An 18035-nucleotide genomic window follows, 5' to 3' on the forward strand; every position below is an offset into this window, starting at 1 on the left:
GCAAGAGAATGAGTTCTGGGCCAGCTCTTCATGTTACAAAGGTTACTGTAGCTCTGTTTATTGGCTTACATGACACTTGTAGTGATATGCCTATTCTGGAATTGTTTAATAATTTACAAATCTAAGTAATATAGCAGATCTGCTTCTTAGGGTGTTCTTTCCACTTACATCGGCCCTGTATGGTGTGTTCAACCTGTGCTTTAAAGCACAGCTTTCCTGATCTCCATGCCTGGCAAGAGAACGCTGACTGAGCCCTGCTCCTGTCCTCACGTGGAAGGGTTTCCTTGGGGTCTTCAGTGTGCCTCTCTTTCCTACCATGAGTAGAAAAGGGCACTTTATAGAACTTGGCATGGCTGCCTTTCATGGGGACACGGTCTAAAGTCTTTAAACAAGTCCATTCCCTTCCAGTTTACTAGCTGTGTGATGCTAGAAACCAAAAGAGAAAAAAGAATTAAAATGATATCCCCCAGCTTTCTCAAGAGCAATAATGTAAATACTTAGTATGTTTACCCCCAAATGCACAAGGTAGTCTTTTAAAAGGCCACATCTTAGTCAGATGCAGATACTTAGAGGCCTTGGTGCATTTAAGTTTGTCAATGGGCAGAATTGCTTTCCAAGGGAGAGCATAAGATTTGCAGGATGCTACCTATCAATGCTTTATTTGAACTCCTTAATATGCATATGACTGACATAGCATATTTAATAACCTATCCTTTAAACGCAGACTTTGGGACTATTTCTAAGCATATTATATGCCCAGTCAACAACAATGGCCTAATACAGCAATACTTCTCTGTAGTTTTGGATTTTCCATAAAACTCTTTAGCGTAAGGGTTCCTGACACAAGGCTGTAAAGCTATCTTGGGATGCTGTCATATCAGACCTGTGTAGGTGCTCCTTAGCCCAAGGTCTAATGGGAATCCATAAAGCCACTTGTGTTTTGACTTTCCCGTTCTTTCCTCCTTGACGCATGCATCCACACCTGCTCCCTCAGAGTCGTTAGTGCCCATTACATCAGGGGAGCTGCCACGGAAGCACAGTCACTACTTAGCCCTTATATGTAAATGTTTGCTTGCAAAATGGTTTCAGAAATCACCCGCTCTGTTAGTGACACCCTTATTAGCTATGAGTATAACAGTTCTGAGCACCAGCGGGCCATTTGGTGAGAGAAAGACCCTGAAGTTCCCATAGCTGATTTGTTTTGTATAAAGTTGAAGTTCATTAGCAATGCGTTAAGAGTCACTCTTGCTGCCTTTCCCTAATGCCCCGTCCTCATATGGCAGTAACCATTCAGGGAGGGAGCGTATAGTTTATTGTAAAACTTAAGGGGAAAGGGGCCACATGATTCCATGTGAAAATAGATCTCTGCTTCCTAACCTGGATGACCTATTTAATAATTCTTCAGTGTCCAGTGATTTTAAATGGTTGTCTATTAATACTACCAGCATTTGGGAATGTTAATTTTATGGGAGCACTCTGACATTTCTATTTATGCGAATAGAATAGGGGAAACAAGTACACACACACATATGAATTGGTGTCAGACCATACGTTTTCTTTTTAATTTAATATATTCCTTTTAAGGATCTGAGAGGTAGAAGAGGATTAGCCTTTTTTGCTTTTGTTTTTTGTTGTTGTTGTTGTTGTTAGACTGGTTTAGTATGTTCCTATAGATCATGTCCTTCTCCCAGCCACAAAAAAACCATTCCATAGCCCAGCTTTGTCAGAAAACACAGATCATCTAGTGACTGCAATTTGTTTCAATTTGCATAAAGAGCAAATAGGATGATCTGAACCTGCATGTAAAGCTGAAGTGAAAACACAGAGCTCTGACTTGTTCTTTGTGTTTAGACAAACTTCGCTGTCATATCTCCACGCAACACCCCAGTGGCTTAAAAATGGCAAAATTATCTGCAATTATCTCCAGCCTGCAGCTAATTTTCTGGATAAGTTAAACAGAAGCTTTGAAAGGGAGCCTGCAGACGGGAGAAGTCATGTGCGTTTGTACAATGGCTGGTGCGGAAGTGCTGATGGCTATGGAAATGTGAACCCTGGAGAGCTGCTGTGGATTTCAGAGCCAATCAAAACTAAATTAGGAAACAAAGATTATTAAAAAGTCTTCTGTGCATGTAATTTTGGCATAATATTATGAGGTGGACATTAAGTGTTTCCCTTGGAGACCCCAACATCATTAATGCAGTGTGCCTTTAATTACAAGTAGACTCATATTACTAAAAAATGGAGAAAATAAAGTACTCAGAGGGGTCGTTAGCAATACCCTCATTATGTTTACTGAAATAATTAAAAGAAAGGGTGTAATTTTTCTAAATAAAGTGTCAGAATTTGAAATGAAAATGGATTTTCTTTAGGAAATTTACTAATGGCTGCCCACACTCTTGATAGGCATTTATTCAAGCACCATAACAGGTCTATTAACGATCATTCCATATTGTGCTATTTCTAGGTAGACTTCTATTAAGAAAAAAGAAAGACTTTAATTATTGCAAGCATTGTGGATAGAACATATTTCTTTGTGTTCAAATGGAATTTAGAAAGTAGTAGAAAGCCTTTGTGTTTTATGATATTAAAGGAACCCAGTGGGATAAGCGAGCAGTAATGCATAGTCACAGGGCTATCTATAACTTAAATTTCAAATCTGACATCAGCACAGGTTGCCATCTGGTGGCTATCAGGTGGCCTCTGAGAAATTAATTTGATAAACTCAGTTACATTTTCAGTGACAGGGCATTAATATCAATTTTCCAAAAACTGGAAATGACATTGTCTTATATAATAATCAAATAATCTTAAAATATACTCTGTTCTCATGAAACATAATTCAATCAATGAATGAAGTTTTAATAACAGTGACATCTTTCATTTGAACTGATTTATTCCTTAATTAGCCCAGAATGGAATTTTTAAAAAACCTTTGATTCCGTCTTTATTAACACTTCCTTGTTATTTAGTTCATTATTAGGACTTATTTCTTAGAAAAGCTTAATTCATGTTTGCAATGAATTAAGTTTCACGAAGATCAATCTTTTTGATGTATCCCTGTACCAAGTATTTCCTTATTGAGGAGCCAACAAGAGCTCCTTATTATCTGTTGCATCAAGTTTTTAAATCTGGTTATATTCAATTTTATTTCTCACTATTTCCCACTGGGACCCTATGGCACACCCAGGGGACTTAGGGATAGTGATCTGATGGGCAGAGGAATGCTGCATTTGGGTTGAGTCTCATTGGCACAGCATGCACCATATATCGGTGGGGGAGTGTTGGAAGGATGCTGGGAAAGATTACTGTGGGTCTAACAGAACTTAAAACCATATTATGTCACTAGATATTCTCAGACAGTGTTCTCTAAGGGCAGAAGTGCCTCAGTCTCTGATGGGCTGATGCTTCACAAATATTATTCCAGGATACTGAATGCAGTGATGTGAACTGAGGGTAGAACGCATGCAAAACCAAGAGGTGATGTTGAGAATCCAAGTTAAATAGCATGTGTTCCCTGCCTCCAAAGGAAGTAGAGAAGAGTCCTAAGCAAGATGAATTGTGAAGTAGTGTGTACTCAGAGGATGGGGGAGCAGATAAGCATAGCCAGCACTCAGAATTTAAAGGTGAAATATTATTTTGCTATCTATCAGAGGGCCACTTGGAGAATACTCTCTGGTAGTCAAGTGCCTAAAGTTAAACAGTGTCTGAGAAAGATACAAAAAGCCTGGGTGGGGCAGATTCAAGCACAGTGTTTAAATGACAACCTAGTAGCCTGGTTAATGGTAGAATGACCTTACATCTAGCAGTATGGAGGAGGAGCAAAAAATCATAGAACCTGATGGGTTAGATAGACATATATATGTGTGCATATATGTTATATATATAATGTATGTGTGTATATATATATATTTAACTTAGTTGATGGTGGAGTATGCTGGGTAAGATTAGCATGGCTCATCTGCCTGGAGCTCCAATATTACACAAAGATTAGGGGGAGCATTTAACTGAATCTACAAATGCAAGATTTTTAAAGGTGGAACATGAGAAAATAGTAAGTGCCTTGTAGTGGATCAATTTGAAGTACCTCCTCTGTCCCCTAAGAATTAATCTTGTTTACTCTCAGTCTAAGGGAATATCACTTGAAAAGTGTGAGAAGCAATCTCCTAAAAATACCATAGCCCTTCCAGATTGCTTTGGAGTCTCAGGCATATTCTCCAGATTGTGTGTGTGTGTGTGTGTGTGTGTGTGTGTGTATGTGTGTGTGTGGCGGGGGGTGGGTTCTCTTCTAGTTTTGGGACTGTACATAGGATGGGTCTTGGGCTGGCATCTCGATCTTCTGACCTTAAGGACTAGGGTCATCCCATAGGAAGTCCCTCATCTCATGAGTTTTCTCTATGAGGACAAGCAGAGGACATTTCTCTTGCTTGGAATAGTCTGTGCTCCTCTCCACTTTTCTCAAGTCCATCCATCCTTCAAGGTCTATGTGAGGTTGGCTTCTCTATACACACTTTCTGCGAATTTCAGCTCCTATCATTTTCTTCACTGTATATCTGTATTATCCCTTCCTATGTACTGCTATTACTGTATGGCACCATTTAGCACTTGTTACATCTTATTGATTAATACACCCACATGCACATGTGTTTCATGTGTTTATGCTGCCTCTTTATCTGAATCAATACTCTTTTTTTTTTATGATTTTATTTATTTATTTTGAGAGAATGAGAAAGCATGGGGTAGAGCAGAGGAGGGGGGAGTAGGGAGAGGGAAAGAATCCCAAGCAGATGCCTTGCTGAGCAGGAGGCCCAGCGCTGGACTGGATCTCACAACCCTGAGATCATGACATGAGCTGAAACAAGAGTTGGATGTCAACGGGCTGCGTCACCCCGGCACCCCTGGATCACTACTCTTCAAATGAGATGATACGTAGGCGAGAGCCTTCTGTACTTTGTGATGCCCAGTAGGAACTCAACAGAGACTACACATTTTATTGCTTTTCTACCTCATAACATTTACTATTTTCCTAGGCAACAAATAAGTAATGTCTTTAATGTATTAATTGATCAATTGATTGAATATAGTACTTGATTTTCTAGATTGTTTTTTATTTCTTGAGAACTTTTATCATGTATCTGGTTTTTTCCTCTTCAAATTAAGAGACAACTAGAAAAATTTAGCTACTGTACTTGGGAAGCTTATGAGGATGTTCTCAAGAGAGTTGGGAGAAGCAAAATCTACTCAGCGTTCCAACACTGAAAGTGATATATGAGGGATTTTCAAATTCCATTTCTAATTGAATCTTTTAAATGTATTTTTCCAAATAGAAAATTTTGAAACAATAGAAGAGCTTAACACACAACATTGAAATCATTTTGCCATATTTCTTACAAGTCTTTTTCTCTCTCAATATGTATATTTTGTTTCACAAAACTGGAATCATATCAAGTACATTTTTTCCTCTTTTTTCATTTACTACTACAGTTTTAGCATTTTCTTGTATCGTTATGTATTCTTAGAACCTATGATTTTGATAGCTATAGATATCCCATTATGTGGGTATACAGTATTTCATTACCCTCTCACCTCAACAACTTACTGTTCTTTGCTTTTCTTTTTCTATTTGTTACGTGCAGTGATGAACATATATAGTATAGTCTTTCTTATTGAACGTATCCTTCTCCCACATCTGAAATCTTCCATATTTAAATGCACATGTTTTTAGACTGTCAAGCTCATTGTATCATATTTAGCTGATGCTAAAGTATAGGGCTGTATTCTTGTGTTCTCAAGGATGGAATCATTACTGAACTAAATAGCATTCTATATGTCAGTCATGGGGACTGAAATTAGTATGTGACTTAGGCACTTCTTTCTGGGCCTTGCTTTTGTGTGGACTTGGAGAGTGTCTAGAGATAGGAGGAAGACAGCTTCTGCAACATAATAGAGAGCAAAGTCGGGGGACCTCTTTAGGAGCAACAAGCTAAGGATGAGCAAATTACACCTTGTAAACTATACTTGGGGCTTTAAAACTTGCTTTAAATTGATCCACAGTGAGAAACACATTTTATATTACAACTCATTAAATACACACTTTCCCACATACACAATGCAAACAAAAGCTTTACAAAAAACGTATTTACCCTTCCTATGAGCTCTGCCCTCTGATACATTTTTCTTCCTTTATATTTCTTTTTCATTTTAACAGGTAATTGAAAATTATATATTGATTATGATCCATAGATTGTAAGTAGGATTGTTTTTGAAACTTTGAATAAATGGGAAAATACCATGCTCATCATTGTAGAACTTCCTTTTTTAATTCAACATTATATGTTTGAGATATACTGCTGTGTAGTATTCTACTGTATGGGTATTTCTTTTATTTATTTATTTATTTATTTATTTATTTATTTATTTATTTATTTATGGGTATTTCTTTAACCAATGTTCTGTTTCTAGACTTTTGGGTTGTTTGGTTTTCATGCTTTAAGTCTCTTAACTGGAGTCAAATTGTCCTCCAGAAAGTTGATTAGTATACTCTGTTTTTAAGCATTTTACAAAAATGTGGTTGGCATGAGATTCTCATCAGTACTGGAATGTATATTCTTAAAATTTCTTCTAACATAGGGCTTTAGCTGATAAGTGAAAATACATACTTTACCAAAAATAATAATGATAAAATTATATTTACTTTTACCCCCTTTTCTGCTAAGATAAAGACCTCTAACATTTTGCATAGATAAATGAGATATCAGAAGTGAAATGACATTTAGTGTCAAAGATGTATTTTTTGCTTATTGACTAGATAGGTTTTTGATATGTTTCTTGACCATTTACATTTTCGTATTTCTAGTTGTAGCAGTTTTTGCACTTTTTGCCTTTTTTCCTAATTTTTCTGTTGAAAATTTTATATAAAATATAAAAATTGGGGCCTTTTAAACAGACACCATTTTTTGGTCAGTTGATTAATTAAAAAATATGAGTATTTTTCCTCCAGAAGAACATGTCTTGTTTCAGAGACTTTTGTACACCCTTCCTTTTGTGGAAATTTTATATTCTTGAACAGGGTTTTGGTGGAAGAGAGTTATCACCTCAGGGCTGAAAAAAATTTCTTGGGGCTGAGAAAAATTCATCTAAGTACCTGCTCATATCTTTGGTCTAATGTAAGAACTTGGAAAAGTTGACATTTACCCTAAGTAAATCCCCCCTTTTCACTGACAATCAGTCCTTTGGAAACAGTTACATACTGAAACGTATTAATTCTATAAAGTGGCTGGTGTGAAATCTGCGTTGGTTTTAATTCACCAGGCGAATGGGCAGACTAGTTTTTCATGTGCCATGTTTAGATTTCAGAATTTCTTTTCCTACAAAAGGGAAAAGTGGTGAAAGTTGTTTCACATGCTTAATATTGTAAAAGAACTTACTGAGATTGGCAGGTTGTAAGTTCCTTCTCATCTTTCTGGGAATAGATAGATTCGCATAGTATCAGTTCCATGAAAATTAAAGATGTGAGCTAAGGAAGAAGCCAGAATTGGTTTTCCTTCTTTGACCTACTTTGAAACTGACTTCTAAAATATTAAATGAAGAATTGAGCTGGATATTGCTTCAGTACGGAGATATAGTCCTTTTTCGTTCCAGAGGGTTGGTGTCCATTGAGAGGTCTTGCAGCTCATATTATAATCGGGTCATGTCTGAACAATGATTTTTTGCTGTTCCATGTAACTTTCTGTTTCTTTCCTGTGGCTCTCTTTCCTTCCTGGAAATGACAAAATGAAGAAATCAAATATACTTCCGAGTAATTCTCTCTCAAGGGAGAGGAGAATTCAACGTAGATGGTCAACACAAGTTACAGACGAGGAAGTGTGCAGGATAGAGAAAGTGAGCTGGTGGGCCATCTGAGGTTGGCTGTGATGCCTGGACCACTCCATTAGAAATATGATTTCAAAGTTTAGAAGACTAAACTTGTACAGGGTGTTAAGGAGCATCAGTGTGTCTACTGTCTGACTCAGAATCACATTCTCTTTAGCTATCACTGGAGTCAGCGCTGTAATAGTGCTTAGCAGAGAGTGAAGCCTGCAGTAGAACTTAATACATGCTTGTTGAACTGAACTCATGCTGTATTTTTACAAGTTATGTTTGTAGTTGATCTTTATCAAGAACTTACATGGTGCCATGCACTGGACTAAACGCAACCTTTGTTTGTTCATGTCTGTAGTCCTATCATTGTCCTTATTTATCAGGTGGAGTGATTGAGGCATGAGGTTAAATAACTTTTCCAACCAAGTAGTGGGATCAGGATATAAACCCAGGCAGTCTGACATGCATGTCCAACTCTTAAACCATACCATAAATCCCTCCCTAATTTTATTTGTCATATGTGGGATACAACCATCATGAAAACAGTTTTAAAAATAACATTTATGATTTGGACTATGAGCACAATACTATGATTTTGTTATTTAAAAAGCCTTTTATCTGAAATAACCTCAGAAAATTGGATTCTGTAAACAGAGTGTGGGGAATGTTGGAAATACACATTATGTGATGAGTGTCTTCATTCAGGGATAAGAGAACCAATCAGCAGTGTTTGTTTCCATTCCTGCTTTCTTTTCCATTAACGTGTTCATATAAATGGAAATAAGCTGTTAGAAATCATACAGAGCAGAGTACATATTGTGTTCACCATCTAAAACCAGAATAATAAGTCAGCAACTGTTGGCTAGTTAACAAAATCATATTCTTGTGGGGGAGGTGTTGAGAAAAGTAGTTAGTGTGATGCTTTTGATTTTTTTTTAACAGTATCAATAACAACTGTTACATGCTGTCTCCACTCAGTTGTCTAGTAGGCATTTTAAACTTAACACATTTATTATAGAACTCTTGATTTCTTCTCCCCAAATGGATTTTGCCTGTAGTCTTTCCCATATCTATAAACAGCAGCTTATATTTATCTAGTTGCTCAAGACGAAAAATCTAGGAATCCTCTTTAACTCCTTTATGTCCCTCACAACACATATCAGCAAGTCCTGTGGGCTAAACCTTCAGAAATCTATCCCAAATCAGACTGCTTTTTACCCTCTCTACTTCTAACAACTAGGTCCCAACCAGCTTTATATCCAGGCTAGACCCCTGTGGTATTTCCTAACTGATCTCCTTACTTGCAAACTCTTGCCCTGTTACCAAATTCATGCTCCATAGTACCATAATATATCATATATCATAATATAACATATAATATAAATATAGTATAGAAATATACACATATAGTATAAATATAATATACAAATAAAATATATAATATAAATATTATGTAATTAGGGAATATAATTATATAATATACATATGGATAACATTTTAAACACCTGAATCAATCAGGTCTTGTCCTTGTTCAATTTCCTCCCTAGCTGTGTCCCATTAAGAATTAAATCTAAGGGGCACCTGGGTGGCTCAGTGGGTTAAGCTGCTGCCTTCAGCTCAGGTCATGATATCAGGGTCCTGGGATCGAGTCCCGCATCAGGCTTTCTGCTCAGCAGGGAGCCTGCTTCCTCCTCTCTCTCTCTGCCTCTCTGCCTACTTGTGATCTCTCTCTGTCAAATAAATAAATAAAATCTTAAAAAAAAAATTAAATCTAAGGGGCGCCTGGGTGGCTCAGTGGGGTAAGCCTCTGCCTTCAGCTCAGGTCATGTTCTCAGTGTCCTGGGATCGAGCCCCACATCGGGCTCTCTGCACAGCAGGGAACCTGCTTACCCCTCTCTCTCTGGCCTGCCTCTCTGCCTACTTGTGATCTCTGTCTGTCAAATAAATAAATAAAATCTTAAAAAAAAAAAAAAAGAATTAAGTCTAAACCCTTACTACTGCCTGAAAGGTCTTATGTAATCTGGTCCTTAAAAACCTCTTTGAAGTCCACTCTGATCACTCCCTATCTTGCTCAGTCCAGTCTGCCTGCAACTTCTTGGTGTTTCACATAAAACTATGTTTATTCTTGCCTGTTGTTTGGACCTGCATTCTCAAAATCCTCCCAAAGCTCCCTCCCACCTTTTATTCAAGTCTCTGCTAAAACATCTTTTCTAAGGAAGCCTATCTGATCACCTTATTTAAATAACATCTCTTTCCTGCTCTATCCATTCCTTGAGCCTGCTTAATATTTTCTTTATTAAATTTATTATAGAGGGTGATATTCAAACTATTTAACAACTGGGACAGCATCAACACAGAACAATCAGAAAAGATATCTATGGATATGCCTTACTTGGTACCATCTGACTGATGGTATATCAGTCAGACAGATGGAATATCAGTTCCAATGACTAGACATTTATTATGTTATATACTGCTCATATACTTATGTCCCTTTTCTCTTCCACAATATAAAACCCAGAGGACAGGAACTTTGTCTTATGTCTGTCCATGGTAGGGCTCAACAAATACTTGTTGAATGAATAAATGGGCTGCTAACACAGAGATATGTTAATTTGATGATAGCATTCATATCAGAGATTATTGCTCTAATACATACATGGTCTTTAAAGTATTTAAGCTATGTTGGAGGTCCTTAATCTTGAGGGTATCATAAACATTTTCTTCTTTTTTTTTTTAGTTCTTAAAATTTAAAGTATAGAACCAATATAACAAATATATGTACACCCAGCACTTAAAATTAACAATGATGAAGTTACATTGTTTTCAATAGGATTTTAAAACATACATAAACATTACCTATTGAGTCAAAGCCATCTTGTTTCCGTCCCCTGGTCTGTTCCTTGCCTCCCTTTTCCAGAGGAAACCAGTATCATAAATGTAGGGTAGTTCCCTATAGTCCATGTTTTTGCATTTTTGAACATGAAGCTTATATGTTCATAAACAAGTTATAGTTTTGACTTTGGATTTTTTAATTTTACCATCCTGAAAAACTAGTCTGTAACTTTTTCATTCAATGCTATTTTCATAAATTATATTTTTTGGTCTGTATGCTCTATTTCCTTCATATTAAAATGCTATCTATCTATTCCATTGGATACATATATTCTTCAATTGTGGGAATTTAGCAAGTTTTATTTGTTTGTTTTTAGTTTTTTGTAATTACAATCCACTCAACAAGAAACATCTTTTTTTTTTTTAAGATTTTATATATTTATTTGACAGAGATCTCAAGCAGGCAGAGAGACAGAGAGAGAGAGGAGGAAGCAGACTCCCCACTGAGCGGAGAGCCCGATGTGGGGCTCGATCCCAGGACTCTGGGATCATGACCCGAGCCTAAGGCAGAGGCTTTAACCCACTGAGCCACCCAGGCACCCCAATAAACATCTTCATACCTAGATCTTGGTGAATGCGAACAAGAGTTCTTTTGTCTTGTTCTGTTTATCTTAAGATGTGCACAAAGAAACTAATCTGTGGGCTATAGCATACTGAATTTCATCAAATCTAGTTGCACCACTTTGCGTTCCTACTGACAGATTATGAGGGTTCTTTTAAGTCTTGTTTTGCATTGTTTACTGATGTATTTCCGCTTGTTATGTAATGAAAAATATTTAAGAAACTGTATTTCTTTTTTTTAAAGATTTATTCTTTTAAAGATTTTATTTATTTATTTGACAGAGATAACAAGTAGGCAGAGAGAAAGGAGGAAGCAGGCTCCCTGTGGAGGAGAGAGCCCTATGTGGGGCTCGATCCCAGGACTCTGGGATCATGACCTGAGCTGAAGGCAGAGGCTATAACCCACTGAGCCACCCAGGCGCCCCAAGATTTATTTTTTTGAGAGGAAGCAGGAGCAGGGGAGTGAGGTGGTGAGTATGAGCGGCAGGGCCAATGGATAGGGAGAGAGAGAATCTCAAGCAGATTCCATACCCAGCACAGAGCTCTACACAGGGCTCAGTTTCACCACCCTGATATCATGAGCTGACTGAAACCAAGAGTAGGTCACTCAACCAACTGAACCACCCCGGTTCCCCCTAGAAATCGTGTTTTTTTAATTGCCTTAGTTTTCAGGAAACTCATAGTTGGATTTTATGATCTATCCTAGCAACCATAATTAACTCAGGATTTTTGATAAAACCATATGTATCATGGCTCTTAATCTCTCATCTTTGTTTTAATTATTTAATAGTAAATCACTTGGAAGTTGTATGAACATCACGAATGAATATTCATAATGTCAAATCGACAGGAGGAAGCATGAAATTTGCAGGACTAAATATTGAGTGAAACAATAAACAAACTTCCTTGACTAGATCTTTTTTACAGAGGGCAACAAATTTTAAGAGTAATATTTTGCGTCTGGCTACCTGAATTGAAAGGTATACTTTGACCTGTACAATTTACACAAAAATCACAGCTTAAAAAATTATTTTGAGTATTTATATGTATGTAATCTTTTTTCCAAAATCACTTTTTCATTACTAGAGTATAACGATAGCCAATAGTGCTTTTAAACTGGAAGTCTCCTTGCTTACTTTGCAAGATGATGTATAAATATTGCCTCATCCATCACCAGAATGACTTGTCTCCTGGATGAAAACCTGAGGGTGATGTGGAACTGTAATAAATTTGGACAGTAAGGGAAGGGTTCCATTTCCAATTAAAACCACAGCCAGGAAGTTTCCATTTATACTGACAATATAGGTACACTATCAGTACATATTTTATGCATTTGCTTCTTCGTTTGGGGCAAATTGGCATTGTTTTAGGAGGAGTAGCAGTAAAGGAGTAGCTTTACATTTATTTATACCCTCCCAAGAAAGAGTCCATTGCCCTTTCCAGACAGGAAGTTTCTAGGATCCCTGGGTCTTAGACATTTAGAGCCAAGCATTCAGAAGATGAGTTGTCTACCTTGGGAGAGTGCATGCTTTTAGGGATATTTTATTGGATTCAAACAGTCTCCATTCAAGTTCCAACTTAATCAAGTTATTTCATGTTTTTTTTTTTTTGTTCTTGTTTTTGTTTTGAGGGACAGTAAGATAATGATGTACTTAGCACAATGCCTGGCACATAGGAGATGCCCAATAAATATTAATGTCTTTGTTATTGTGATGATCATTTCTATTGATAAAAGTTTAAGCATTCTAATTCTCATTTTCTAGTTTGAAGGGATCCTCGAATGCTTTCCCTTTAGTTTTCCTTTATGTGAACTATCTGGCCTTTCCTGATGTTACAAATGGCATCTAATAACTAACTGCTTATGAAGTTCTGGCTCCAAGCCAGGTATTTAAAATCAAAATAATTTCACAACTATGGTTTTAAAATAAATGGTATGTATTCTAAATAACACAGTATTAAAATAATCATTCATGGTTGCAATGGCATTTGCATTTGAGTTTGTAATGGATCACTGTTTTAACAAATGCCCTAGATATGTCTAATGACTGCATAGTGACTGTCTAAAAACAAAAGAAAATGTTAACAAAATAAATAACTATGTGAATATAAATTAAATTAAACTCATTTTACTTAAATTATTATTATTATTATTATTATTATTTAGAGAGAGAGAGAGTGTGTGCATGAGCAGGGTGGAAGGGCAGTGGGAGAGGGAGAGAAAGAATCTTAAAGAAGTTCCACACGCAGTACAGAGCCTGACATGGGGCTTGAGCTCATGACCCTGAGATCATGACGTGAGCTGAAACCAAAAGTCAGATGCCCTACTGACTGAGCCACCCAGGTGCCCCTAAACACTCATTTTATTAATCAGCTATTGGAATGGCTCAATGCATTGGCTGTCATGGATGCTTTGACATAAAAGAGAGAAATTCACTATGGGAAATGGAAATGCTGAATCCCAAACCAATTTTCTCGGCTACTGTATTATCCACATTATCCCCTTCCTCAAACACATCTATTGGATTTCCATCTCCATCACAGTCCTGATCAGCAAAATGAAACATGGTTCATTGCAGCATTATTTACAGTAGCTAAGATATGGAAGCAACCCAAATATCTAATACTGGGTAGATACAGAAAACGTGAGGTAGATAATGGAACATTATTCGGCAATAAAAAAAGAATGAAATCTTGTGATTTGTGACAGCCTGGATGGACCTTGGGGACCTTATACTAATAAAATAAGTCAAAGAGAGAAAGACAGTGCCATATCATGTTTCCTACATGCAGAATCTAAAAGAGAAAAAGAAAAGAAAAGAAAAAAAGTTTGTAGATACAAAGAGCAAATTGGTGGTTGCCAGAGGCTGAGAATGGGGGGAGGGTGAAATAGATGGAAGTTGTTAAAGGGTACAGACTGCCTGTTATATATAAATAAGTCATGAGGATGTAATGTACAGTATGGCAACTATAATTAATAATACTGTATTGCATATATGAAAGTTGCTAAGAGAGTAGGTCTTAAAAGTTCTCACCACAAGAAAAGTTCTGTAATTGTGTATGGTGACAGATGTTAACTGGAGTTATTGTGGTGATCCTTTTGCAGTATATATAAATAGTGACTTATTATGTTATATTCCTGAAATAACATAATGTTGTTTGTCAATTTTACCTCTACTAGAAATAACAGGGTTAAGTGAAACCTAGATCCATAATTCTTGTTTGCTCCCAATATTTTAGTAGATGTGGTACTTGGATACAGTGTGTTCAGTTAGGGCAACCAACAAATTATATTATCAAGACTTTGGATTGTGAATTAGGAAGAGGTCCTGTTTTCAAGAAATGCATCCTTGCACCATGGCTTAGAAAGGAGAAAATAGGTCAGATCTCAGTCCCATCTACTAGCTGGTATAGCTTCTTTGTGATGGTCACAACCTTCCCTACTGTGTTTGATGGTTTTGTGCAATATGCAGATTTCACAGTTATAATTTCATCTTGTTCTGGACTCACACTACATTTGGAATGAACACCACACTTTGGGAGAAAAGCTGTTGCAAGCTATAGAGAAATTTTACTTTATGGTATTGGATGACAAAACTAACAAATGTTAGTAATTTAACCAATTCATCAAGCACTTATTGAGCACCTAGTATGTGCACGGTACTGAGCTAGCGTTGTAAAGATGAGCAAGACAGACACATTTCCCTACCTTGGAGAGCTCATGATCAAAGGGAGGGAAAAATACATGAAACAAGTATACCAATAATTACTACTATTATAGATATTTCAAAGAAGAAATCAAAGTCCCTATGAGAGTATGTAATCATAATGCTGGTTGTGATGGGGCAGTAAAAATGGTTCTTGAAGAAAGTCTGGATGTTGTCAAATGCTAGATTTGCCCAATGACTTTATAAGTTTAACATACATATTAGAGCTAGTTAACATAGCACTTTATTATTGAAACTCCTATAGCAAAACAACTTTGTCATCACAAGATTAGAAATCTAATTCCAACCTTATTTCCTCATATTTTTAATACAATTTAAAGGCAAGAGGTTTTTTTAGACTTGCCACTGCCATGTTGTAGTAGGTAGTTATCTTTAGCAATTAATTTAGCCCTTTGTTTTGTAATTATTGTTTACTAGACTGCCTTCTGCCCTAGATTGGAAACTCCTTGAAGAATAGGGACAGAGCCTCATTCTCTTTTATATCCCGAGCAATTAGTTTAGTGCCTGATACATAGTGGGCCCCTGTATATAACCATGGAATAAAGTGTCCTTCTAACATTCTGCTTTCCTGAATCTCTGCTCTGTCCTTTTTTAAAGATTTTATTTATTTGACAGACAGACAGAGAGATCACAAGTGGGCAGAGAGGCAGGCAGAGAGAGAAGGGGAAGCAGGCTCCCTGCCAAGCAGGGAGCCCGATGCGGGGCTCTATCCCAGGACCCTGAGATCATGACCTGAGCTGAAGGCAGAGGCTTAATCCACTGAGCCACCCAGGCGCCCCTGCTCTGTCCATTTTCATATTTTATTTTATTTTTATTGTCTCTCAATAATCTCTTCTTCCCTTGCTGTCTTTTACAAATCTGTCAGGAGATGACCCTTGGGAATATTTGGTGGGAGTCTTTAGTATTTTAAATAGTGGTGTTCCTCCTAGTTCATTCAATACCACCAGAGCCCTGTTGTGGGCAAAATGGGAGCTAATAAGGACAAGCTAGTCTCTGCCTTGAAGAAGCTTTATAAAGTAAACAGTTATTTACAAAAAAGAAGAAAATAAATGCTCTGCAAGAGCTGCATGTCAAGAGCTGTGGGCACAGAGGGATACAATTCCTTGCAAATTCAGAGGGCTCAGTGGTAGCTTCATAGAGGAGATGGCCTTTGAGCTGAGCTTTGAAGGAAGAGTAAACTGCTCTGAGAAGGAAGAAGAAAGAGAAGGGCATTACAGCTTAAGGAGACAAGCAAATCCTTGTCTTTAGCTTTCTTTTAAAATAATTTCCTTTGTGGCTCTATCTCAACAGTAATAAATGTTATGACTGTGTCACCCATGAATTAATCTAAATCCTGCTCAGCTGTCCTTATGTTTCTCACTACATAATACTGTAACATCATTTCTTACACTTAGCATATTCTCTCACTCTCTAAGATATCAATCATTAAACACAATTATGTAGGTGAAGGCACTTTGTAAAATACAAAGTACTATACAAAATAGGGGAACGTGCCATACAAGGCACTGCAATTCTTATAACGTATTTGCAAGCTCAGTGATCACAAATCATAGGTCCTTAACATGATGCAGAGATTCAATTCAATAAATACTTATTGAGGCCTAACCAAGTAATTTCGGACAATTTACCTATTTAAACTTTCAGAGTTCCTGGTTCTTTTGCATGGTTTTTATGAAGGTTGACTGAAATAATTAGCTTTGATATCTGTAAAACATGGTGTAAGAAAAGTCACTCTTAATACATACCAGACCCTTGGTTTGACTCAAGGCCTTTGCCTACCAAAATCTTTGCTGGAGAGATGAGACTTACATAATTGAGCTATATAAAACATAACAATAGATGATTACATATCAAAGGCATGGGTAATGTCATTACGTATCTTGGGTTTGTGTCCTTGTTCGAAGGTGAGAATAGTAAAAGGTCAAATGAACATAGAATTCAAATACAAGCAACGTAACCTAGTTTATGTCCATATGCTCTGATACACAGAGGGTCTTCCACAATCCTACCCCAAAGCTCAGTGTTCCTTCTTCTCCCAAAATACTCATTTAGGACTATATGACATTTTCACTGGCACACTGGGCTATTAGTTTTACCATTGTTTTCCAGTTAGAAACATATATAAAACTGCTTGAATGCCTTTTTAAAATTTGCTTCGCAATGCTCCAGAACAAATCTTCATAACTTCATGAGTCTGCCTACAGTCATCCTTACAGTGCCATGAATTTATGCATGATCGCCAAGAACTTTATTCTGAAGGAATCTCTCCAGAAACGGCAGAATATCAGTGTTAACGTTTTTCCCAGTTTAATATTATTACATATAATTCATTATTATCAGTGTTAAATTTCTAAAGTGTCTGATGTTCAAGTCCCAGGTTTATTATACCAAAAGTTCATATTTGTATGAGAAATAACTTAAAAAATGGTCTCATGCATCTTGAGTAATGTTAATCCTCATATACAGGTAGAAAAGCCCCATTTTATAAAATTTGAAAAGGTTAATGACTTGCTCTAAGTCACAATAACCAATACATAATAGATGTTGAATTATAACATATTTATAAAATTAAAGTAATTAATTTTTATTGCGTATACTTTACCGGGCACTGTATCAGTATGTAATATGTGTAAATTTAATCTTTGAATGAAAGCTTGAGTAGATTAAAGAAGGATGTAAATACATTGCCCTTGAGTTTTCACAGTTTTTCAAAGCCATACTTTCTTCTTATTTATTTATTTATTTGACAGAGAGAGATAGAGAGACAGTGAGAGAGGGAACAAAGGCAGGGGAGTGGAAGAGGAAGAAGCAAGTTCCCCACTGAGCAGGGAGCCCAACACGGGACTTGATCCCAGGACCCCGGGATCATGACTGGAGCCAACCTGGTGATTCACAGACCTGTACCCGGGGGATAAAAATATATGTTTATAAAAAATAAAAAATTATATTAAAAAAACATTAAAAAATAAACAAATTAAATAAAATGAACAACAACAA

General features: G+C 36.7%; 1 protein-coding gene across 7 annotated transcripts in view; it reads left to right on the top strand.

The window, feature by feature from the left end:
• The window catches only part of NTNG1 (netrin G1), a 344202-nt gene that overhangs the window by 10550 nt on the left and 315617 nt on the right, over positions 1-18035 (top strand). The gene's annotated exons all lie outside the window — the stretch shown is intronic.

This window comes from Mustela nivalis, assembly GCF_964662115.1.
Source record: "Mustela nivalis genome assembly, chromosome: 10".
NCBI lineage: Eukaryota > Metazoa > Chordata > Mammalia > Carnivora > Mustelidae > Mustela > Mustela nivalis.